At 31.7% G+C, this 25,849-nt stretch overlaps 1 protein-coding gene across 1 annotated transcript in view; it reads left to right on the top strand.

Moving 5' to 3' along the window:
* The window catches only part of LOC124533537 (slit homolog 1 protein), a 124,080-nt gene that overhangs the window by 41,095 nt on the left and 57,136 nt on the right, over nt 1–25,849 (top strand). Inside the window, exon 2 of the mRNA XM_047108891.1 lies at nt 19,200–19,249. The gene's annotated coding sequence lies outside the window, so the exon portion shown is untranslated. The remainder of the gene's footprint in view (nt 1–19,199; nt 19,250–25,849) is intronic.

Here is a 25,849-nt window from a genome sequence, read left to right as displayed (position 1 = left end):
ATTCGGCGGTAGAATAACTGATGAGTGGGTGGTACCTACCCATACGGCTAGCACAAGGCCCTGCCACCAAGTAATGTATGTAGCGGATATGTTCAAATCCCTTATAACACTTATAATATTTCCTTCCTAACCTAATAATCGAAATACACAGAATTAAATAAATCACTCCGACATTTACAGCCGCTTAAGCTGACTTAAAGTCGAAACTTTTTTCATTAAATTTACGAAGAAAGTCGAGTAAAAGAGCCATTTGATAAGTAAGTGGTCCCCAACGAAATGGATACTGTAGGAAGTATAACTACATATATCCTTCGTTGCTGATCATGGGATTTTAGATGTTATATCTATTTTATTTATTAACCTCCGTGGTCGAGTTATGCGTACACCGGTTTTATTGGGTTCTCCACGCCACTTCTAGGTCCCGGGTTCGATTCCCGGCCGAGTCGTCGTAAAAAAAGTTATTTAGGCCACGCCACTCCTAGGTCCCGGGTTCGATTCCCGGCCGAGTCGATCTAGAAAATGTTCATTAGTTTTCTATGTTGGTTTTGGTCTAAGTGTGACTTTGTGGTACTTCTGATTTTCCGTAACACAAGTGCTTTAGCTACTTTCATTGGGATCAGTACTGTATGTGATGTTGTCAATATTTATTATATATATCACTTGAATCATACTAGTTCACTCAAACAGATAACTCCTGTTTGTGGCTAGAATAATTAATTGATAGGAACGTGGTGCAGACGTTCCTTTGCAAAGCCATTCCAATGTATGTTTCTAACCAATGAAATTTATTATCAGATAATAGATATCAAAAGTTTCCGTTACTTATAGTTGCCTCAAAGTTTACGACACTTATAAACTTGCACGATATTTATATCCGAAGTGCTCGTCGGAATGCATTTATTATGAAACTCTGAACAACTTCTGTACGTATTACATTTGAGAATCTTTGAGGTTCCACGTTTATAACATCTAATAATATTATGTGTGGTTTGCTTTGTACTCAACTTATATTAGAGTTACGCTACTGGTTTGTACATTGCCAGTGCATTATGGGTTAAGTTTTATAACTTGTGACATTTTTTATATACTATATGTATATGTGGAACGGTAAATACCCCAACTGTCGGTATATCGTCACCATCAACCATTGACCTGGTGCTGATAGAAGTATTAACCATTCTTTGATATATGAATCAATTATCAAAATAAAGTATTTGTATTTATTATTATAGTATGTACTTGGTGGTAGGGCTTTGTGCAAGCCCGTCTGGGTAGGTACCACCCACTCATCAGTTATTCTACCGCCAAATAACAGTACTCAGTATTGTTGTGTTCCGATTTCAAGGGTGAGTGAGCCAGTGTAACTACAGGCACAAGGGATATAACATCTTAGTTTCCAAGGTTGGTGGCACATTGACGATGTAAGGAATAGTTAATATTTCTTACAGAGTCATTGTCTATGGGTGCTGGTGACCTCTTATTATCAGGTGGCCCGTATGCTCGTCCGCCAACTTAAACCATAAAAAAATACATCTTCGGAATTAAACGATCGCCTCCTGGCTATTTCTATTCATGTTTAATATATGTAAATAACATAATTTACTAAAAGATCCGCTGAGTTTCTTTCGCCGGTTCTTCTCAGATCAGGGTATGTTTTTACTGATTGATGAGACTATTAATAAGTAAGTAATGGTTCCATATTGAATAAAGGAACAAGGGACATGGCATTATAGTATAACTAGGTAGCGCGTTGGTGTTATGTCTGGATTTTTTATTTTTTCTTACAGCGACAATATCTATAAGTCATTCTGACCACTTACTACATACTTACTACGCCTCAGTCTATCTGCTTACCAATTTTATAAAATATATAAAGAAAATACATAACTGATGTTAGAAAATAATATTATTATAATAACAGATACATAAAATAAATTAATAAAATTGATATATACAAGTACGTACGTATATGACAATTACAATAATAGTATTGTATTATTTTAATTAAAAAACAATCATATAAATTTATTTTACTTTTAATTTGATAGTAGTAATTTGGTTGTTATTTTAGAGTTCAATCTAAACGCGCTATTAAAATTTGATAGCAACGATTGACACAACACGTGACGAATCCCATAGAAAATCATTTTAATAGGGTCAGAGGAAATTATATTTTGTTCTTATAGTTATATATTATTATTATATAGTTTTTGCTTGTTGATATATACGTATGTGTAGTTGTAATATTCGCTTGCTATCGTCGCTTACTTTGAGTGTAAGAATAAACTTGGTCGGTACGAGCTTTGAGAATATTTTTATGGTTGATATTCCTACAGATATTTTGTCATCTAACAGATTTTGCCTCCGAGCAATGTAGGATTCACATGTCTCGAGAGAGCTATGTAACCGTTCGGACGACAATAGCAAGTCCCCTATCGGAGTAGAATCCAAAATTCATCGCACTTGTACAATGTACTTCAAGAAACCACTATATGTATGTATATATAATATAATCTTACATTATTTATTCCAATATGATGTTGTGAGCACTCTTACTTCGTTTTTTAAGAGAAAAAATGTAAAACTACCATCGCTGAAGCTTAACAGTTAGCCTTTCTATCTTATTAAATATAAAGTCGAGTATGAACACAAATTATAAAACAAAAGACAAGTAACAAAAGCGAATAAGAAAAGTCAATGCAAATTCAAGAGTCGAGATGGCCCAGTGGTTAGAACGCGTGCATCTTAACCGATGATTGCGGGTTCAAACCCAGGCAAGCACCGCTGATTCATGTGCTTAATTTGTCTTTATAATTCATCTCGTGCTCAGCGGTGAAGGAAAACATCGTGAGGAAACCTGCATGTGACAAATTTCATAGAAATTCTGCTACATGTGTATTCCACCAACCCGCATTGGAACAGCGTGGTGGAATATGTTCCAAACCTTCTCCTCAAAGGGAGAGGAGGCCTTTAGCCAAGCAGTGGGAATTTACAGGCTACTGTTGCTGTTGCTTGCTTCGCAAATTCTCGATACTGTAGTAAGAACAATCTATACTAATAAATTAATCTAAATTGTAAATGTGAAACATTTCCCACTGCTGATATAAGGCCTCCTCTTCCTTTAAGGAGAGGGTTTGGAACATATTCCACCACGCTGTTCCGATGCGGGTTGCACGCGTTCTAACCACTGGGCCATCTCAGCTGAAAGGCTGTTACTTAACTTTACTTTACTAAATGTGAATGCAAATCTGTCGCTCTTTCACGACCAAACCGCTGAACCGAATTTGATAAAATTTGGTATGAAGTAAACTTGAAGTCCAAGCAAAGATTTAGGGTACATTTTTGCCTGACACATTACCGACACCCTATATGGCGAGCGAAGCCGCGGGCGACAACTAGTTTTTTAATATATTAACAATAATTAACCTGAGAAGACTTTTTAAATTTAAATAATTTTATTACCTAACATGACTTTGTATTATTTAAATGTTGAAAAAGAGTAACTACTGAGTTTCTTGCCGGTTCTTCTCGGTTGAATCCACTTTCCGAACCGGTGGTAGCTTCACTTAATTGTTGAATGACGATTCAAAAGTGCTTATAAATGACCACTTGAATAAAGTTGATTTTGATTTTGACGTTATAACGAAAAGAGAGGACGTTTCGTTACTTTTTAAATTTCAGAAACTGTATATACTATGTTTCAGACATGTTTCACCTGTTTTATACAGTTCAAATACAAACTTTGTCGGTGTGTGTGCTTAAGGTTAAAATAAGGTTATAGTTCGAGCTTCTAGAAAGTTTGCTTTCTTGAGGCAGTCAGCTTGTAAATAATGTTACCGCTGGAAATAGTTTTAATAGCAACTCTTTATAGACTACGAACTTTATAACAGGTCTGAATTATTTAAAAAGAGAACATATAGCCAAAACCTTCCCTAAAGAATGTCTTTAATATATTTATATATATATATATATTTCTTACTAATAAACCTTGTTTCGATAGAGAATGTCTTGGTTATCAAGCTGATAGAGCTGGGTAGGAGATATTTCAGAGAGCAGTAGGTGTATATGCAAACATAAATTTACTTCTTGATTCCCGCACTCTCTTCTTGTACCGAAGGGGTCAGGTGCAAGAAACATGGCTGTTGCTTATTGCCTTTGCACTAGATAAACTTACAAAAGGTTGTTACATGAAATTGCTTTCCAGAAAAACCTATATTTAAATGCAGGATATCAAAATCTTGAATCTTAAATTAAATCCAATAGACTAACGAAACATTTATTCAAATTATTATTAAAAATCCATCAAATATAAAAATAAAACTTGTAGGTGTTTCGCTTATAAATAATTTTATAGATGATATTTTTAAATGTCAGAAAATCTTATATGGAATTGGAAATTGATACATTTATCGATGATGGATTTTTAGCGACTGTAATCGAATGTACGCCTCTGCACTCATATTACGTATGCGAAGCCTTTAGTACTAATCAACAACAGCCTGTAATTTATTTTATTTTGTGGAGAAGGTTTGGAACATATTCCAGCACTCCTTTCTAGTGCGGATTGGTGGAATAAACATGTGTCAGAATTTCGATGAAATTACACATATACTGATTTCCTCACGATGTTTTCCATGGCATGAATTTTGAACACAAATTAAGCACATGAATTTGCAATGTGCTTGCCTGGGTTTGAACCCGCAATTACGTTTAAAATGCACGGGTTCTAACCACTGGGCCATCTCGGCTTTCATTGAATCTTCAAGTACAAATCAATTAATTTAAAAATATGTTTAGACCAGGTGATCTGAAAGATAATTATGAAAATCTTTTGATGAAACACGTGCACCGGCAGCAATCAGTTCACCCCTGATTAATATTACCATACAAATGGAAATTCGAAATGAAATTATCGTCGTCCGTTGTATTATTTGGTTCATAATAAAGTTGCACCTCGCACACCGTCCGTAACGATATAATCAGAATGGCGCTGACGGCGAGATCTCTTATAAAGTACATTCCTTTCAACCAATTCCACAAAATACCCAGAAGAACGTTATCTTTGCTGATCAGGAAGATGTTTAAACGTTATATATTTATGTAACTATTAAGATGTAGTGAGAACGCCTTAGCTTATTTATCGCTTATTTAATAATTATTTCGATCTAAACGCGTACGATATTCTCTTTCTACCATTCGTTTTAATAATTCTTTCATATCAATTCCACGAAACATACCCAAAAACGTTAATAAACGATTAAATTATTTTTCTGTTATTGAGAAATTAAAATAATTTTATTTACATTGTAGACCTGTATTAATTCCAAAATTTATAAATTTTCAGTACAGAAATTTTTCCTAAAAACAATAAGAAAATGTGTGAAATATCTTTAAAATAATTTGCATAACACTATGTAACTCTTAATGTTAAAATAAATATTTAAAATTGACTGTAACACTTATTATTATTCATAATAAAACTTTTATTAGTAATTACAGTGAGATAGAATATTTCGGCTCAACACGGTCTAAATTGTCTCATCAATATTTCAGACACTTAAATTCATTTGGCAAACATGTCGAGTCTATCATAACGACTGTTGATATATTGTTTTATGTAGTTATTGATCAATACAACTACATATTCATTTCTTACTTTTGATATTTCGACCAATCAGTGAATGCCACGTCACGAATCTTCATGTGTCAAACTATAACTGTCAAAAATATAACTGTACTAAAAAAAAATATTTAAATTTACATTTTTCGTTACCCATTCGATGTAAAGTGTTTATAATAATAAATATAAATGTAACATTACATATGTACAATGTAATATCAAGTAACTCATAATAATCTTCGAGTACATTATTATTATTATAAATGTGAAAGTAACTCTCTGTCTGCGTGAAGTTTGGTATGAAGCTAACTTGATCTCCAGGAAAAGACATAGGCTACTTTTTTCTAACACATGACAACCAACACCCTAAAAGTCGACTACTAGTAAAATATAACGGCAAGTGAGGGCAATATTAAAAATACCGGTTTATATTAAACCCTAGTATACTACTCAGCTTACACACTTCGGTAAATGTTCGATTAAAGTACGTGATGTTATCTGTGACCCGACTTTTTGGGCTGTGTAGTGTGTAGGGAAATTGTTAGGGCATCGAATGACATCGAAACCCTTGTAGCTTTAACTAACAGGCAGATTTATAAATCGTACATTTTTGGAGCTTTTTATTTTTAAACATGATTATGAGAATAAACTTAATTTTGTATGTAATGTATACTAATATTATAATGGTGAAACCAATGAAATGAATTTGATGAAATTTGGTATAAAGCAATTTTCAACTCCAAGGAAGGACAAAGGTACTGTTTTTGCCTTACACTTTTTTTTCGATTTATGAATACGAGTATACATGCTTTGTTTATACAGACAACGATGTAACAAAAACCCCACTGGATTTATCCGTACAACGGTATTCGTTGTCAACACTTATACAATAATAATAAAATAACTATAAAATAAACAAAACGCAGGTACATATCAAAACTTTAAATAAACAAAACAGCGATAAAGGAAGAATAACATCCTTAAATATAGCGTATACACATGTTCATGACAACCAAACCCTATAACGAGAGCGAAGCCGCGGGAAACAGCTAGTTTTCGATATAGGAATGAGAAAAAACCGTTTCATAATTACTGATAATACATATTAGTAACATTATAACATAACGTATAAAGTAATTAAATATGTGATATACATATGTTTTGTTTAATTTACCTTTGTAAAGTCCCAAAAATATTATCGTTTTACTAATTCAGTCCTGTCGCTTCAACGGTTTCAATTACATTATCTCTCTCCTCAAATGTTTTATCTCTTTCTGACGAAACGAAAAAATCAATATCGACCATCAAAGTTCAAAAAGGCTTCCTCGTGAAATTATAAGAAACGTATATAACCGTGTCTGAAATCGTTATGAGTAGGCGTTTTTCAATTTCACTTCACAGCCTTTACAAAGAAATTAGGAGAAAAAAAAATCAGATCCAGTATATATCAAAGAACGTGAAAAGACTTCTACCATATTATTCAAATGGAAGACGGATTGGCAGCTAATAAAATGGTGTCGTAATTCAGTGAATAGACCGCGCTCCTCCATGAACGGTGAGTTTCGTGTCGCTATTCACGAGAAATATTGCTTGAACGCTTGTTGGGTAGTCGGAGTTTCTTCGACAAAGGCACACTTGACAGTCTTGACAGTTGAGCTTTGACCTCCGCACGAGACGGCCGTGTTAAAGGTTAGTACCGCTCGCTGATATCAAACTTAATCCACTCGATACTTAAATTTATTTTAATGATTACGAATATACATAAAACGAGTTCTGAATAAAGTTACGAGCTCTCTTTATTTAAGTTTCGTTTTAATAATGCGATTACTTATAAAGTTTACGTGCTTTAGTTTATGTTTTAATTTAAAGTAATTATGCATTGAGTTTATGCTTTACTTTTTTAACTATTAAGTTTAATGTTCAACGTACTAAAACTTCTGTTGCTTATTATGATTGAAATTAAAAGGCATGTTTATCAAAATATTTTTATAGTGGCAGGTATAGCAGGGATTAACTAGTTTCGTTAGCACAGATATGAAAGTTTACCAGACATTTTAATACTTGCGTGACTTTAATCAAAAGAATGAAGTGCCCTGTTTTTATTTACAAAAGTCAAAAGAGTTGACACGTCCTACTTATATAATATGATTTAAATTGAATATACTTTGAAACAAGCTTACTTGTTACAACATGTTTGCGATACAAATAATTAACTAAGTAACAGTGACATTTTGTGTCTTGTATAAATGGGACATTGGAAACTATTAAATACGTATGGAAAACGTTGGAAACAATGAATAAGTTTGCTCGATAACTTTATGCACAGAGCGAGGCGGTCGCTTAGGTCGTGCCTCGCTAGTGAGAGATTTACAAACACGATTGCAAAACTTTCTTTGATTGCTTGCAGTTTTTGTTATGGAAGACAGTGTAAGGACTTCCGAGTTTCTAATTCATTATTTCTTTTTTCTCGATTTGCAGTTGGGTTCCTTATTGTTATAACTTTTAACTGAGTAATTTAAATTTAGTAGTACGATTCTTTAAGAATTCACTTCGTATCTCATTTTTGAAATGTTGACAACTGACTTTAGGTGTTTTTTTGACTTATGTTGGTGGACGAGCATATGGACCACTTCATGGTAAATGGTCACCACTGCTCATAGACAATAGCGATATAAGAAACATTAACTAATCCTTACATCGTCAATGCGCCACCAATTTTGGAACTAAGTTATTATGTCTTATGTCTGTTGTTACACTGGCTCACTCACCCTTCAAACTGGAACACAACAATACGGAGTACTGTTGTTTGGCGGTATGATGTCTAAAGAGTACCTACCCAAACAGGCTTGCACTAAGCCCTATCACTAAGTTATAATTTATAGGATACATGTATCCTTTAAATTTTATAATATTGTAATGTCTCATTTCACATTCCAATATTTCACGCTTGACGGAATATCTCACAGAATACCTCGACTGAACTTTACTTATAACGATGTATGTCTTATTTAATTATAAGTACATTTGGTTATTTTATTTTAATTGTATATTTAGCCAATGCAGTCGATATTTCGGTTTCATTCCATTTTTAGTACTTTACCATATTTGCGATAAGCGTAATTCGTAAAGTAAATTATTTTCGACTAAAATTTCTAGATTCGTATTTCAAATTAAATAATAAAAAGCTATCACTGAATCGAGAAATATATTTTGATCTGAAAATAATAAATATTTTAAATTATTTTATAATGAATGCCAATCCCTTCTTGAAATGCGAGTCATTCAATTTTGCACTACGAATGTAATAGTAGTTTAATAATAAAAGTGTATTTATATATATATATATATGTAAATTTCGAAATAGCGTTTCAAAAATTAGTTTTTTCTCAGGTAATACGAGATCACAGAGTGTAACGATAACGAGGAGTAAGTGTCATTACGTCGAAGAAGGTAATGCGCTCCTGTAATTGGGTCCTGTAGTCGTTCGCTCTCTTCGCCGCCTTGTTTCTGTAGATTTCATCTTTGCTTTCGCTTTTCATGCGGCAACTTTGATAACTAATCTGATTATCATCATCCTCCTTCCAAAGTGGAATCTAGTCAAATAGAATTGGGATAACCAATTCTACTTGGGTTAGGCGCAGCATGTTTTATCCTTTCATACTTCTCTATCGGACGTCATCTCACAAGTAATATTCTTTCTAACCATATCTTCTTTCCCACAATCCGTCCATCGTTTTTTCGGTTATCCTCTATCTCTGCGTCCATCTTTATCCATGCTCAAGACCATCTTAAAAATATGTTCCTCATTCCTCCGCATAACATGCCCAAACCATGATAGCCGCTCTCCACATAACTTCTCAGCTATTGGTGTCACTTTCAAACTTCCTCTTATGTTCTCATTCCCTACTCGAATCTGATATATTCGGTGTAATTGTTCTTGTATCTCTTAAGAATAGATATTATTTGAGGCAGCATCCACTAACCAGATTAGGATAAACAATAATAAATAATAATAATAAAGCCTGATGGAATTAGTTCCTTTTTCAAATGATTAAAAAAGTCAGAAGAGTCTCAGTGCTTACGGGTCTTTATTTTAATATATTTTACAAAAAGGAACTGGGAGTCTTAGCGTCATAATTTTCCTGGAATACATTAAGTGCTGTGTCAATCGAAACATAAAGGGCCTATCTCGATCACGCCTAACAATACTCTGAGGGTATTGTACATCCTACTCAAGTCTAGCAGATTAATTTGTTTCCATTATGTACAACTAAAAGCCATGTTATAAAAGAAATACCGAGTAGAAGGCACGTCAAGAATATATACTTAATATTGAATAATGACGTGGTATTATTGCAATATTCTCAACCCACTCTGGTTTTCGACCTATTCGAATTATACGTGGGCGATTCTTTAGATGTCTGCTTATTTATTGATTAATTATTTTTTGGTATTCAACGTTCAAATGCAGTAGCAATTACTATAATTCCGCGCGGTCCTGATTTATACAGCTACTATATTTAATGTTTATTTGTATATATTTAAAAACTCATTGCAAATTATTCTCATCTAAATTAATACTTTTTAATTAATGACTTGATTTCAAATGTTACTAATGAAATATCACAAAAGACGGTATGTATTTTATAAAAATGATTGCTAACGTTTACCTTAGCCTTGTTATTTATACCATGGAGTGTAGAAAATGAAAAATTTCCATTTCAAATGAAGCTTTGTCGTTAGTTGCGGACGGCCGGCCGTGGTAAAAGCTTTGCGCTGTCGCCCTGTCTAATCTTGTGGATTGTTTATCGTGATGTCGGTTGAAACAAGAGATAACTTGATCAACGGGAGCGAACAATTTACTCTACTTCGCACGACTTTGTTCGCTTATATTGTTATCGCACAGCAATCGCTTAAGCAAACATTGTTCAAACGGTCCAGAGATCAGCTGTGAGCGCAGTCGTTTTCAAATTGTTCAGTCGCTTGACACACTTTAAACTTTCAACGGAAAAAAAAAACAAATGAAGGCCTATCGATGCAAGTATGACCAGTATGAATATGGATAACATTTACTGTTCATAGTTATTAAAATGGGCTTATCACTACTTAGTATAAAACAAAGTGTGTATATTTAGTAGTATATCTTTAAAATTACGTAACGGATTTTAATGTGGTTTTTTAATAGATAGAATGATTAAATTTGAAGGTTTTTAAATTTATTGTACCTTGGCCTGTGTGGCCTTACAGCAATTATTTAAATTAATATTTTCGAAGATTTCCCTTATTGTGGAAATTCATTGCAATTAGACGCATATAGGTTTCCTCACCACCAAGCTAGGGACATGGATTACAGACACATAATATAAAGAATTATATAAAATATATATATATATATAATTCTTATATATAAGGTTATTAGCATAATATATTATACTTATGCTACTAATATAAAATTATTATTAATGTTTTGCTACCTCAGATAGATTGGAATATGTTCCAAACCCTCTCCTCAATTGGGTAGGTAATTTACTTAAGTTAAAAGTTTAATTTAAGTTACTTTTACTTCACCTCAGATAGTGATGAAACTTAAATATAAAAATGACCACAAGAATTTATGTTTAGATAAACAAACATAAAAAGTCTGTATATTTGTTTCAATTTAGTCATTTTATTTCGACCTTCATTCTACCCTTGCAAAGCTGGGACGGATAGCCAGTACTTATATATTTTAATTAGAAGGAAATAGGAAGTTTTCGCTTTATAATGCGTTAACGAGCATCGTGTAACTTTATATGATTTGATCAATCTATTTGTTTTAATTCTTATTTAGAACTATCAAGGTATTATTAATTAATTTGATTATTATGAGCAAAAATTATGACTTGAACTTCTTCAGTAGATATGATAGTTTGTTGAATTTGTTTTTTTAAATTTTTGGACAGATGAGTCACTGGGTGGTAAATCAAAACTGCTCAAAGAATTTGACGCCGTAAGGCATTGTAATCATTTCTTATATAACCAATGCGCTATCAAAAGACTTTGATCCCTTGTAGGTACCAGTAGTGACACTAGTTCACTCAACCTTCAATTCCGAACACTATTCTTACTGCTGCCCTTTAACCAACCGGTAACTGTCGCAATGAAATGGATGTTTTTTCATTCACCGTTTAGCATAAGATTCAGGTGTTTTAATCTCAGGATCAGCTCTTTATATCTGTGTAAAGTGGGAATATTTGTATTAATTCCCGCACCTTGTTAGTGGAGGGTGGTAAATTGATCACGATGTCAGACTCGTCATTTTCTATTACATTTATATATAAGTAAGAATACAGTGTGGAGAGAAAAGCCTAAATATACACTTGAATATTGTTGAGTTGTTTTAGAAATTCGAGCCGGGTGTTTATCTTGGACCTTTGTTGTAAATATAATGTGCTTTGTACACTTAAAAAGCTTTTAAGTGATATCCGTATTCTGTATTTCTATACGCAAATTTAATGCCTCAATTTTTATGTCTATTTTATTTTATTTTATTTAATGGGTTTGCTAGCGATTTTACATTTGTCATTCTAACATAAATATACAATTAAATGATATGCATACAAAGATTATGTAAAATCATTTAAAAGCAAACACTACGTGCTAATTTAACTATTAATTACTATTACTCGCTACAACAACAAAAGTGAAACAAAAAACAAAACAAAACGAAAAATGAGCAGAAGGAAATATGTATACACAAATTTTAATTTAATTTTAATGTTCTATATGAAATGAATATATTTGTTGATATTGCCTTTTAAGGCTAATGACAATATTATAAGTATTTCGATTAGTAAATTCAGAAACTTTTACATAGATGCTTTCTTTCATACAGTAGATTAATCTTGTAGATCATTACGTAAGGAAAACGAGATATGCGATTCAGACGACCTATCTCTCTTTCTCTCTTTTATGTGGCGTAACATTATTTGAACTTTTTTATAGTATTTATTCATATGGGTTTTTTATTAAAAAAAAAATATCACATCATTATATAATCTCAACAGTTGTTAATTTGTTCCATCATGAATGTTATTGAATACATAAAATTTAAAGATTATATTTTCTTTTTGATAAAAAATCTCTAATGGCTTCTAATGGCTTGCAAAACTGACTCACGTGTATTGATGGCTAGCGGCATAGCACTGCCTCATGCCGTAGCACCTCTACGCCACCGTTCTTGTGTGTGCGTAACTTTCATACAGCATAGTCCCTTGCTACATTAATAAAAAAAAATTTAAGGAAACTTAAACAAAACTTTTTATTGGTTTTTCTTTAATTATAAATAACTTTAATAACCTTCGATCCTCTTATCTACCGGGAGTTTCGTAGCGACAGTTTTGCTATCAAGCGTCTTATACAATATACCACATAGGTACAAACAGGACATAATATGTATATGGATAAACTATTGGCACTCGGGGACAGGATTAACGATCAATGCATTCTACTCTTTAGATAGAGCTGTAAATGAAATATTACATTTAACGGCAACGCTACTAAACCTGTAAAAGATAGTGTTGAGTATCGTATATTCACAATTGACCTTTTTACAACAACAGGCTATAAATTCCCACTGTTGGGCTAAAGGCCTCCTTTCCCTTTGAGGAGAAGGTTTGGAAGATATTCCACCACGCTGTTCCAATGCGGGTTGCTAGAAAACATATGCGGCAGAATTTCGATAAAATTTGTCAAACACACATTTTGTGCTTGCCTGGGTTTGAACCCGCAATCATCGGTTAAGATGCATGCGTTCTAACCACTGGGCCATCTCGACTCGTTGGATTGATTGACCTGTAACTATTTTTAATATTATATGATCAGGCGATGAAGTATCACAAACGTTAGTTATCGAGAGGTCCTCGAAATTTTCCTACAATATTACCGACCATCAGCATGAAGCTGACACGTTTATATTCTACTGTCAGTCGGTGATGTTTTGTCGAGCGTTTTCCGATTAGCAACCTAAGTGAAATTGGAACATACAATAACAACATTTAATACACGATAACTTTCCATTACCGTTCGCAACAAATATTTGTACTATCTTGTAGAAATATATATCTATATGTTGACCAGAACATCGCAAAGAGAAGTTTGTTTGATCTGAATGGTGTAAATACGGCAAACATAATATTTATCTTAAATGTTTCACTTTAAATTCAATATTTAATAAGTTCTATGGAGCGAAACGGTAATAAATCTTGACGAGTAAATATAAATAATTTAGTTGATAATAACAAGAACAGCCTGAATGTAAATTTCCCACTGCTGGGCTAAGTCTTCCTCTCCTTTTGAGGAAAAGGTTTGGAACATATTCCACCACGCTGTTCCAATGCGGGTTGATGGAATACAAGTGTGGCAGAATTTCTATGAAATTAGACATATACAGGTTTCCTCACGATATTTTCCTTCACCGCATAAGATGAATCAAGCACATGAATATTCAGTGGTGCTTGCCTGGGTTTGAACCAGCACTCATCGGCTAAGACGCACATGTTTTAACCATTGGGTCACCTCGGCTCTAGTTGATAAATAACTGGATAAGAAAATGCAGAGAAGAAAAACGAAGCATAATATGTTTGTCACTTCAAAGTGACAAATGAAAAAGTTAAAAATGTAATATAAAGAAAGTGAAATAACCTCTTGTTGAACAAAGTCCTTTTCTGTTAAAGATTACGGGATAATTCCGTCGCTGCTCCATTGTGGGGGATTTACATGTGATACAATTTCTCCGCAACACACAAGCTTAATGGTTTGATATGTGTATTTGAAAAAGAAATTGAACGTATTGAAATTTTGCAACTAGTTTACTTAGGTTAAGATATATATTCTATCTATCGATCTATATTGGCTCTTATTCATATATTAGATTCTTATAATATATCCATATTAATAAAAGTTAAAGTTTGTTTACATAATAGAAGTACATTTAATTGTATATAGAAAAAGTACTCTCTTTATTATATGGTCAACATATAAACACATTCTGCGTGGTTTCTAAATACTTACAATAAATCGTGTATATCTTTATATTCTAATAGCTTATATGCTAAGTATTGTATTTTGTTTTTTCAAAAATATGATAAGTTAGTCTTGATTAATTAATTTACTACTGTGTGTACTACAACCAGTTTAAAAAAAGTATCGCAATATTTACTTTTCAAAGTTGATTGATTCAGGATTATCAATGAGGTTAAGAATCTCATACGACCTAAAAACAATAAAGTTTATTTGTAGTATACAAACTAAATACTAAAATCCATGTATATGTTTTTACAATGATTATATAATATCACTAGGTCTGCTAGGTAACTTGGATCCGGTAAAAATTAAGACAATACCGCATAACACAGAACAAAGTTCTGAGTAAAGTGTTCGTATTTTAGTAACAAAATTCATATTTTTGTATCGTAAACGTAACCGTTTTTTTTAATTGTTAGCAATATTCTAATAAGGATATATTACTCGGGAATGTATGATTAGTTTTTGTATGATTAGATTGAAATAGGTTTTTAAAGGTTGCAACATTCCATTATATTAATTAATTTACTACTAAGCATTCATACTCTGAGTGTAGTATAGTAACATGATCTGGTACAAAGAGTGAGCCATGTTCGAGTTGTTTTAACTTAAAGGGTACTTCCTAAACAAATAAAATTTCTACCCATTGGGTTTTTACACGCGTGAACTATTAAACATTCCGGGTACAGATTATATCTCTGATTACGTTAACATAATTAAACATTGATATTGATTAAGTAAAACAAAATCGTTTTTTATTATTATCAGGTGATTTATGATTCTGAAAACAGTTTCTCTTGTTAAGATGAATAAGATTAAAATAATAATTAATACAACTTTATTCATAAAACTATTTTAATTATACAGTGTTTATTATACCTTTATCTACCATTCTAATCACGTCTAAGGATAATTATATCATAACTCTTAAAGTATTAATTACAGATTTATGATCATAATTTGAGCCGGCATTAATCTTCGTGAGGATATCTATAAAAAGTAAAAATAGAGCGTTGTGATTAGAACACGTTTGTCTAATAACAAAAATATATATGACGTGTATTATTTATCTGTGCTAAAAATGAACTTATTGATGTGAAGGGGTTACAGTTAACTCTGCAGAATATTTTATAATTGAACATTTATAGCACATACCAAACAAAAGTTTTATTCCAATTTGAAGTCAATTGTAAGCCTGAAGAGTTACAGTTTAAGCAGGCATTCATATTCAACCAATGAAAATACTGCATTTTATATCTATAAATTCTTGACACTTCATTGATAGAAGACTATAAGATATATATTTTCTTTATGTCTGCTTTATTCGAATTTTAAACAAGATCATTCCATTGTCTAAATAAAAATAGAGAACGTTAAACTCCTTCAAATATGTTTTTAAATTCCTTTAGTTTTATAAATAACGAACGAGACGGGATTACTTTTCTCCACTAGCAGAAGATTGTTCATTAATTATGAAAATTAATTTCCTGCGGTATGAGCCGAACTTCAACACATCCCAAGCTTAACTAACCACGCTTACCCACATCATGTTTTGTTACATAAAGACATTCATAAGATATGAGTCGTATGTAAAAATGCTGTTGGTTTATTATATTTATATATAAAAATAAATATATTATGTGTTTAAATAAAATGATTTAAATTGCTTATTTTTTGTAACTTAAATTTCTTTGGTGTTTTCGTTCAAAGTTTAAATGAAAACTGTCACCCACAAAAAGGTTACATTTCTATCAGGTGTACAGAGCTCGTTTTTTTTGTAAATGAATTTTATTTAAAATATATTTAAAGTTCCATTTTCAAAATTAAATTTTAATATCAATATGTAATGTACCTGATAATTGGAAATAAGTGTTTCGATATTTAAAACTTTTTTGTGACATTAGAAGTGTTTTAATTTATTTAAATTTATTTTTATTTTTAAAAGGTCTTATTAATGACAATTTAGTGTATAACATTAAGTATACTTTATGTGCAGAGTAGCCTCTGTACTTTAGTTAAATATTTTCGTCTTTGTTCGTAGATTACCTTCACCTAAATTGATGAGCATGGGATGAAATCAGATGCCTGTACGCTATTTACTAGGGTGTGAATTTAGCTGGGGCCGCTTTAACGACCCTTCCTTGATACAGAGCTGAATAAGGATAAATTACTTTATGTATGGACTATGTACTTGGCGAACGTACACAAGCCAGTTTAATTAAATAAATTTGTTTTTGAAAATATAATTAAATTAACTTTTTAAGAAATGTTTGAGTGATTTATTATTGCATGACGATAAAAACTTAATTTGGATGGTACGAATACATTAAAAGAGGTTTTAATAATTATTAATCGTTATATTTGTAATTGTTTAGAAAGTACCAGCTCTTGCTCGCGACTTCGCTCGCATTTTAAGGGTTTAGTTGTCATATGTTAGGCAAAAAAAGTAACCTATATCCTTCAAAAAGTAACCTATCAATTTCAGTGGTTTAGTAGTGAAAGAACAAACGACAAACAGACAGGCAAAGAGAGTTACTTTCGCAATTATAATATAAGTACAAATTCTTTAATGCGATATTTTTCTTGAATTAATTGCCGTAACAAAAACAGCCTCCTGTTTGTTGTTCCCACGAGAACTTTTGTAGGAACGAGTCTGGGTGCATTATAAATTCATGTGTGAGCGCTGAAATTGCTTGCTGCCTAAATTTGGGACGAGTAAAAAGTGGGTAGACACCGGTTAATATTTAATAAGATATTTTACGGTCGCGGTCGTCTATACAGCAATTAACAATCTGTTTACGTACATAAATACAGAATTTTATATATTGACATATATATGTATTTCTACCTTTATCTTTTTGTGGTATTTGTTTAAAATTATAAATGAAAATATACGTATACTTTTAATATACATTATCATGAACTCGTATCTATATATCTTATTTTTTGCTCTTTATTTATTATTTATTTGTCGTTAACATATCAGCGATGAAAAAAACATACAAAAACAAAAAACAAGAAACCTGAGAAAGTCTGATGATATCGTATTAATATTATAAATGCAAACGTTTCTGAGGATGGCTGTATGTATATTTGTTACTCTTTAACGTAAAAGATACTGAACGGATTTTGAAGAAATTTTGCAGTAATATAGGTTTTAAATTAGAATAACAAATGGACTACAATTTATAACGATCTTATGTAATTTAGTCATATATAACGATACATATCAAGTACCCGTGCGAAGTCGGGGCGGGTCGCAAGTCTGTTATATGTGTATAAGCCAATGCTAAAATGTGGGTACGAACAGTACTGCGTAACTCTAAAAACTCTTTGGTATCCTCTTCAATATAAGAAAAGAATCGAATCAAAATACATATGGAGAAACAATTTAACTTAAACTGTCACTCTATCTGGGTCCGTTCTGGGTCTAATGTATTCATAAGTTTTACAAGAATTTTCACTTCGTTGCACCGAATAAAATGTATAAGCTTTAAGCCCCGTTCCTTTGTTTTCATTTCTTTTTGTTGTTTTCTAAATGGTATAAAAGTGTTTTCTTTCATAATAAGTATTTTCTTTTAAGTTAAAGTAGTCTATTCACTAGGTAAATGAATTGTTCTATGTACTTTAAGAAGTGTAAAAAAGTATATATTTTGTATTGTAATAATTTTATAAGTAAATTCGTTTTCTATTGTTGTAGACTTATGTAAGTAGTGTCTGAATAACAGTAAATTTCCATAAATCATAGGAATAATAAAATTTCCCAATTATATTTGAAATCTGTATGCAAATTAGTTTAGGTGTGATTGTGACCATATTCACATTCAGAGTTATGAATTTGTAATTTTATTGCAATTATCAGAACTGTATTAATATGTATACTTCTTTTTAAAGCTCAACAAATATTATGTTACAAACATATAATTCAGTTACTGATATATTAAATTAAATTTGTGTTAAATCGAAGAAATGATATATATTTTGATTTCAGTGTAAAATTATCAGTTATTTGTATTAGGTGTAAACTAGAACTATGAGCTTGATTCTTTTTAGATCTTGGATGTATGTACATTGATTTCAATTTCAAATAGTTAACCAGAGTAATGATGCTGCAATTATTGATTTTACAATTGTACCACCAGAAAAAAACACCTCAGACTCGAGAAGAGGTAATGAAAAATATAAAGCTGGTTTTTTGTTAGAAAAATATGTTAACAACGATAAATTATTTATAACATTTCATTCTGAAATGGCCTGGCGGCGATCGTGTCGTTCCCAAGGCGTGCAACCTATTAATTCGTTAACTTTGAACACACAAATGTTCTTTAAGGTTTTATTTTTAATATAACAATAGAAACATATTGAATATTTTCTGAGATCTTATTGTAAAAGCAAGTTTATGTTTGAAGTTTGTATTAATATTGTGTATATTACAATTACTAGAAAATACATTGATTATATTATATTGTTATTTAGTCTTAAAGATATATTAATTTATTTTATTTATTCTTTTCAGAAGTGAAGATATCCTGTTTGTATTGGAATTGGAATTTAAAACTGCTTAAGGTAAGAAGAATAATAATTATTTTAGTATGACTTTTTATATAATGCAATTCTAAAAATATTTTTTTTATAAATTTCGATTTAATATTCATTTTCAATAAATCAAATCGATAACTTTCGCCTTCGAATTAATTTAAAACTGAAAAACATATATATTTTAAATGTCTTTATTTTAATTGAAAATTGTGTGTATGAATTATTGCGTTTATACTATATTTTTACATTGAATGCAAATTTGCTCAAAAAAAATTTCCACCAGAAACATTACGACAGCTTGTCAGCTTGTGTCGTTTGAGTTATATCTACAACAATGACATAACGAGTGTATTGGAGTTCTCAACCATCGATAATGGACATTATTTTTAAACTTTTTCCTCAGGTTGTAAATTACAAAATATAAAAATTAATATTCTGTTATAACTTTCTATAATATGAACATTATTTTGTATATTAGCGATATATATAAACATTTTTATAATTGAAGCGTAGCGTATACTCAAGAACCTAACTTTGACACTCATTTGTTCCTTTTGACATCGCTTCAGGGGCTACAAGAAATGTTTATATTAAAGGGAATGTATACGAAGAAAAAATATTGTTGAATGTAAACATCTTACCGCTTTGCTTAGGGTAGGGAGAGGGGACGTCAGATGACGTCAGAACTCGTCATTTTACGTCAATACTCATGAATATTTTAACAGTTACACTTTTTTATATTGGTTCTGAAAACTATATAGGTATCATCACAATCAAATGAATATTTTAGGAACTCAAACTTTTAAATGTAAAGTAATAATGTATACTGGAGGTTTTTTTGCCTTATATAAAAACTAACTTTTAAAACCAATAAAAATAAATTGCCAGTAAATATCCTTCAGATAGTTATGAAAGATATCTTTTATTATTAACAAATGTTATTGTTCTAGGCTGACTCATAACCGTTATTAGTAGCGTATTAAAATGTGTTTTCTTCAAAACGTAGCTTAAAACAAAGAATGTTTGACAATACGATGTATTTAGCAGAACACTTTTCTCAGATCTTATTCAACTACAATTCGTTATAAAAATCTTATCCACTTTGGTCTAAAATTATTGCTATGACAATCGTAAATTATTTATACTATAAATACATTTATCACAACGTTTATATTTTCGTAAGACTGAATTTGCTTTATGATTATGATACGAAGTTCAGTGAATTTCAAATTCGAAATTATAACGTGTTTCAACTTAACTGAGCCTAAATTCGTAAACAATGTTTGTCTTCAGACATTAAACTTAATTAACGTATCGTTAAAATCCTAGATTACCCAGGTAATGGCTTGCGTTGTTTTAAAGTAGTGACTAGGAGCGGCTAGCGAACTAATTTAACTTTTGCTTTAAAGTAACAGCCAATATACGTCATAATGCTGGACAAAAACCTTCTCTAATCTCTTGCATATGCGTTTGAGATATATGTCTGCTTTGTCTATTAGCTACTAGGCAAGTTACAGATATTAAGGTATTGGGTTCAATCGTGCACTATAAGAATATATCCCGGGCAGATATCTAGTCCACGTTGAAGTTGAAACCGAGATAGCCCAGTGGTACCGCGTTCATCTGAACCAATGATTACAAGTTCAAACCCAGGCAAGCGACTGAACACTGAACTTTCTTGTACTTAATTTGTATAATTCATCTCGTACTCGGCATCGCGTGTAAACCTGCATGTAGCCAATTTCAACGAACTTCTGTTACATATCTAACCAGAAACCACCAGAGACGAATGGGAGATTTTAATGCGATACATGCAATCATACTTACACATGTGGATATGAATTATAAATACAAAGGACGTAAAATATTTGTGTTTTAAACTGAACAGTATACTCGGAAAAGTCACATATTCATATTTCAAAGGAACTAAACAATCGCTGCCTAGCTATTTCTCTTTAATAATAAATTATTAAATTGTAAAAGCGGCTGTATTTCTTTTACTAATTCTTATGAGGACTATTATTATTTTCGATCGATTTTCACAATAAGTGAGCATAATTTAATTTTATAGATAAATTTGAATTTTTATTACATCCAGAGAAGATTATTTACACTGAGTCTAAATTCGTAAACATTGTTTGTATTTACACACACACACACACATGCACATTTTTATTACAATTATACATGGCATCTAGACCTCAGCGCCGTCATCGATCGAAACAAACAATTTTTAGACGAGTGTAGGTACACTTTTGCTCTTAATTTTGCTCTGGCGAAACGTCAAACGGCGTCCAACTGCATGATCCGGGAGGTAGCGTTACAAATGCAAAAGTCAAAGTAAGTCGGTTGATATCAACGTCGATAGTTGATCTTATTTGACTAATAAGTGAACCGACCGTCAGCTGCTCAAGGAGCGGTGGACTGACGGACGGACCAACTGTTTCTTAATTCTGATATATAAATAAATAAATAAATATGAGACAACATCACATACATTACTCTGATCCCAATGTAAGTAGCTGAAGCACTTGCGTTATGGAAATTAGAAGTAACGACGGTACCACAAACACCCAGACCCAAGACAACATAGAAAACTAATGGTAATCTACATCGACTCGGCCAGGAATCGAACCCGGGACCGCAAAGTGGCGTACCCATGAAAACCGGTGTACACACCACTCGACCATGGAGGTCGTCATTTTATTTTCGATCTAAATAAATAACAAAACTAATTATAAATTATATTATACTTCTAACGGCTTATAATATACCATATTTTATGTACAAGTTATACCAAAGTAATGTACTTTCAATATTATGTGCTTTAAAATAAACGTTTATTTAATATCACTGCTCCGTGGTCAGACTGGTACGATACAGCTAACCACGATTTCGAATTTAATTTAATTTTATGTTAACTACGATATTATAAATGTAAGTAAATAATTTAATTAACGATAAGTTGATTAATATTTTATATTATATAATAATAATTTTGTATGATATGGCATCGGTAATATTTTATATACACAAAACAAACTTTGTAATGAAAGTAATTTAGAGATCTAGGTCTTTGTGACCTTGTTTATTATTACACCGTTAATGTATGATTTTAATGGTTTAATCAAAACAGTCTATACAGTGAAAGAGAGAGACCACATATTCTTATGAATAAATAAATAAATAAATATGAGACAACATCACATTAATTACTCTGATCCCAATGTAAGTAGCTAAAGCACTTGTGTTATGGAAAATCAGAAGTAACGAAGGTACCACAAACACCTAGACCCAAGACAACAGAAAACTAATGATAATCTACATTGACTCGGCCGGAAATCGAATCCGGAACTTCAGAGTGGCGTACACATGAAAACCGGTGTACACACCACTCAACCACGGAGGTCGTCAAAGTCTCATACTAATGAAGAGTCCTAAACTCTTGAAACGTAGAATAGATTCTGTTTACAGAAATAAGTTATGTATCTGTATTGTTTTGTTCATGTTAGTGTAAATATTTCAATAAATAGATAAATCTACAGACGATGACATCTAAACGCCAGTTGATGATGATGATAATAACGAACCACGGGTTCAGAAGTCCCATTTAAATATACCATCGCATTTCTATTTAAAAAGTTATCAAACGTATAAAAATGACTAAATTTGAAATGCAATTCAGCTATTCAGCTCGAAATTAAGAACTGAGCAAATTAACCCAAATAAAATATGAAAAAAAATGAGCTATTTTTAAAATCTGAGTGAAAACAGCTAAGTTGAGATTCGTTAAGATTCCAAGCAGACTCCAGTGAAACTAGAACAGAAATGGTACAGAATAAGTATTCAATTCGTTATCGTGTCAAGTGGAATTGTGAACAGGCTTTTTCAGTTGTAAACTTTTACGGAAAAATGTACCTTTGTCGTGAATCCGCGCGTGATAAATTTTTAATGTAGAACCTTGGAACGGTATTCTGTAATCGTGTATTGGATATTGAGCAATTTTATTAATACTTTGATGCTGTGATTTGACTTGTAAATTCTGCTTCTCGTGTATAAATTGCTCACTCATATATTCCTAGGTGATTGAGCTTTAGATTTGTTTAATTATAATCATAACATAGTATAAAACAAAGATGCTTACCGTTATGTGCTCCAATATACTTAAATCTTTAAAATTACTCAACGGATTTTGAAGCTGTTTTATTCGAGAGCAAGGTTTTTGTATGTAATATATGGACAATATTGTAAAGAAATAATGATAATTTTTGAAGTTTCTATTGTAATGTCGTTAATAAACAAATGATTAGTAGTAGTAGTATTAAAGTAGTAGTACTAAATATAGTATCAGCATTGCACCCGTGTGCGGTCGGACCGGGTCGCTTGTATTTTATAAACGTCAATATCGCAATGGTTGGGCTGTTGTACCCATTCCTAACACAAGTAGTAGGCTTTAATGGAGGGATAAATAGAAACATTTGTAGTATTATATGCTACTATATATTTATATCATGGGATAGTATATAATTTCTGATGGGACATTGTAACACGACTCAAATACATCGTGGTCATTAGAGGTTGCAAAAAAAGCAATAATTTTAGACATTTTATAATTCATTGTCTGTTTTTTTTAGTTTCATATCACGTATGCTATATACTCTTATAGAACTTCATTTCAAACGAATATTTACTTTTGATTCCGAGCAGTGAAAAGGTTTTATACAGAGATACGTTATAGTCTATCTACAAAGACTGAAATCAACTCACACGAATGTAAAATCTCCTATCATATTATAAATGTCTTTTATATGAAGTCAATTATAAAAGGAAGTTAACGCACGGATTCCTTAATAACTTTTTGATATCGATTTCGAAAAAAATAATTTGTTCGTAAGTATTATTAAAATGGGATGTTAATTATACATCCAAAACCTATGTGTATGTCCCACAAATGTCCTTAAATTGCTTTATCTAAAGACATGGTTTGGAGTTTAACCATTTTAATTTATGCTAGCCCGGCTGGGGCAGATACCACCTATCAAATATTCTACCAATAAACAACAATAATTAACGTTGTTTTCGAGTTTGAAGGCGAGTGAAGCAGCGTAGTTAGATGTAAGGAATGGTCAATATTTTAAAACACCATTGATTATAGGTGGTGGTCTGTTACCATCAGGAAGCCCATTTGTCCGTCACCTACCTGTATTATTAAAAAAAAAACACGTTCCCACATATTTCAATGACATGACTAACCAATCATTTATATTAGAGATACATTTATACAGCAAAATATCATCTGACACATGCAGGTTTCCTCTCGATGTTTGCCTTCACCGCCGAGCACGGAATGTTTTATTCACTTGAAACCACCTTCCTGGATTAAGTTACCCGTTACTGGACCATAGTGGCTTTGCATCTGTGTCGGGTTATTCGGGTGATTAATATAAACTGTACTCCAAGATTCGTAGTACTATCGCACTCTGAAATTTGTTGCCAGGATTAAACATACTCTACTGTATAATATAATTATGTGTTATTTCTATAAAAGATTAAAGGAAGGCTGTTTTTTCTTTTATTACTGTAACCCGTGTTAACGCTTCATTAAGATTGACGCTATTCACTCTATAGCTACTCCAACTCACGATTATTGATTTAATAATCTATTGACGATAGGGGTATTATATTTGTGTCAATGACTTCGAATCGTTATAATAGAATATGTTATGAATTTAACGATTATAGCCGAATACTACAGGATAATAGAACGAGCACTCTTGATACATGGTTTAAGTACTTTTATATCATGTATAAAATTGATTTGTAGGTTTTGTTGGCAGATATACATACGTTTATATATTGCTTGGCGATAGATCATTTTATGAATTTTTCTACATGTTATTCCTGATCTAAGTTAGTAGTTATATTATTTTTTTAATATTTAACATTAGAGGTCATAAGCTTTGGACATTGAGTTATGTATATGTGTTTTTACTTTAAACTTATTTTACTTCATTTATGATTAATGGAGCTGTCTACTATAATTTTGCCAGCGGTTGCCACTGGAGAGACATTACAAAATAAAATAAAGCCTGACCCGCCCTGACCTCCTTGGTCACGTAGAGAAACTAAATAGCACTAGCGTATTGGCGATGAAATAATTTTGTGCACTACTGATTTATTCATTCACTTGGTGAAAACGCGACTTTGTTCAAATAAAATGAAACAAATACGGCTTATTATTTACTTTTCATGTTTCATAAACTGTGATTATTGAAAGTTTTTTCATAACATTTGCGCAGTTACAATTTTCACTTCTCACTCACAGACAACTAAGATATTGCTCCGCAGATCTTTTTGATAGGAATCATTGCATGAAAGTTTTAATGTAGCATAGACAAAGAGCTTTTCGGGTGTTATGGTTGCCAGGATGATAAGGTTCACAAGGTTGCCATTTCGTAGCGTTATTTTATTTAACGAAATATCATACAAGCCGCATATGTTTTATTCACTCGGAATTATCATTACTTTTTTTGACTATAATTTATCATGGATAAATTTCCATAGAGTCTAACGTCCCTGCACGAAATTATTATTTCAAACACACTTTCTGAACGCACTCGTAAACGT

Source organism: Vanessa cardui, chromosome 11, assembly GCF_905220365.1.
Source record: "Vanessa cardui chromosome 11, ilVanCard2.1, whole genome shotgun sequence".
Classification (NCBI taxonomy): Eukaryota; Metazoa; Arthropoda; class Insecta; order Lepidoptera; family Nymphalidae; genus Vanessa; species Vanessa cardui.
Note: the sequence above shows the minus strand (reverse complement) of the source record. Positions and strands in the feature narration are given on the sequence as shown.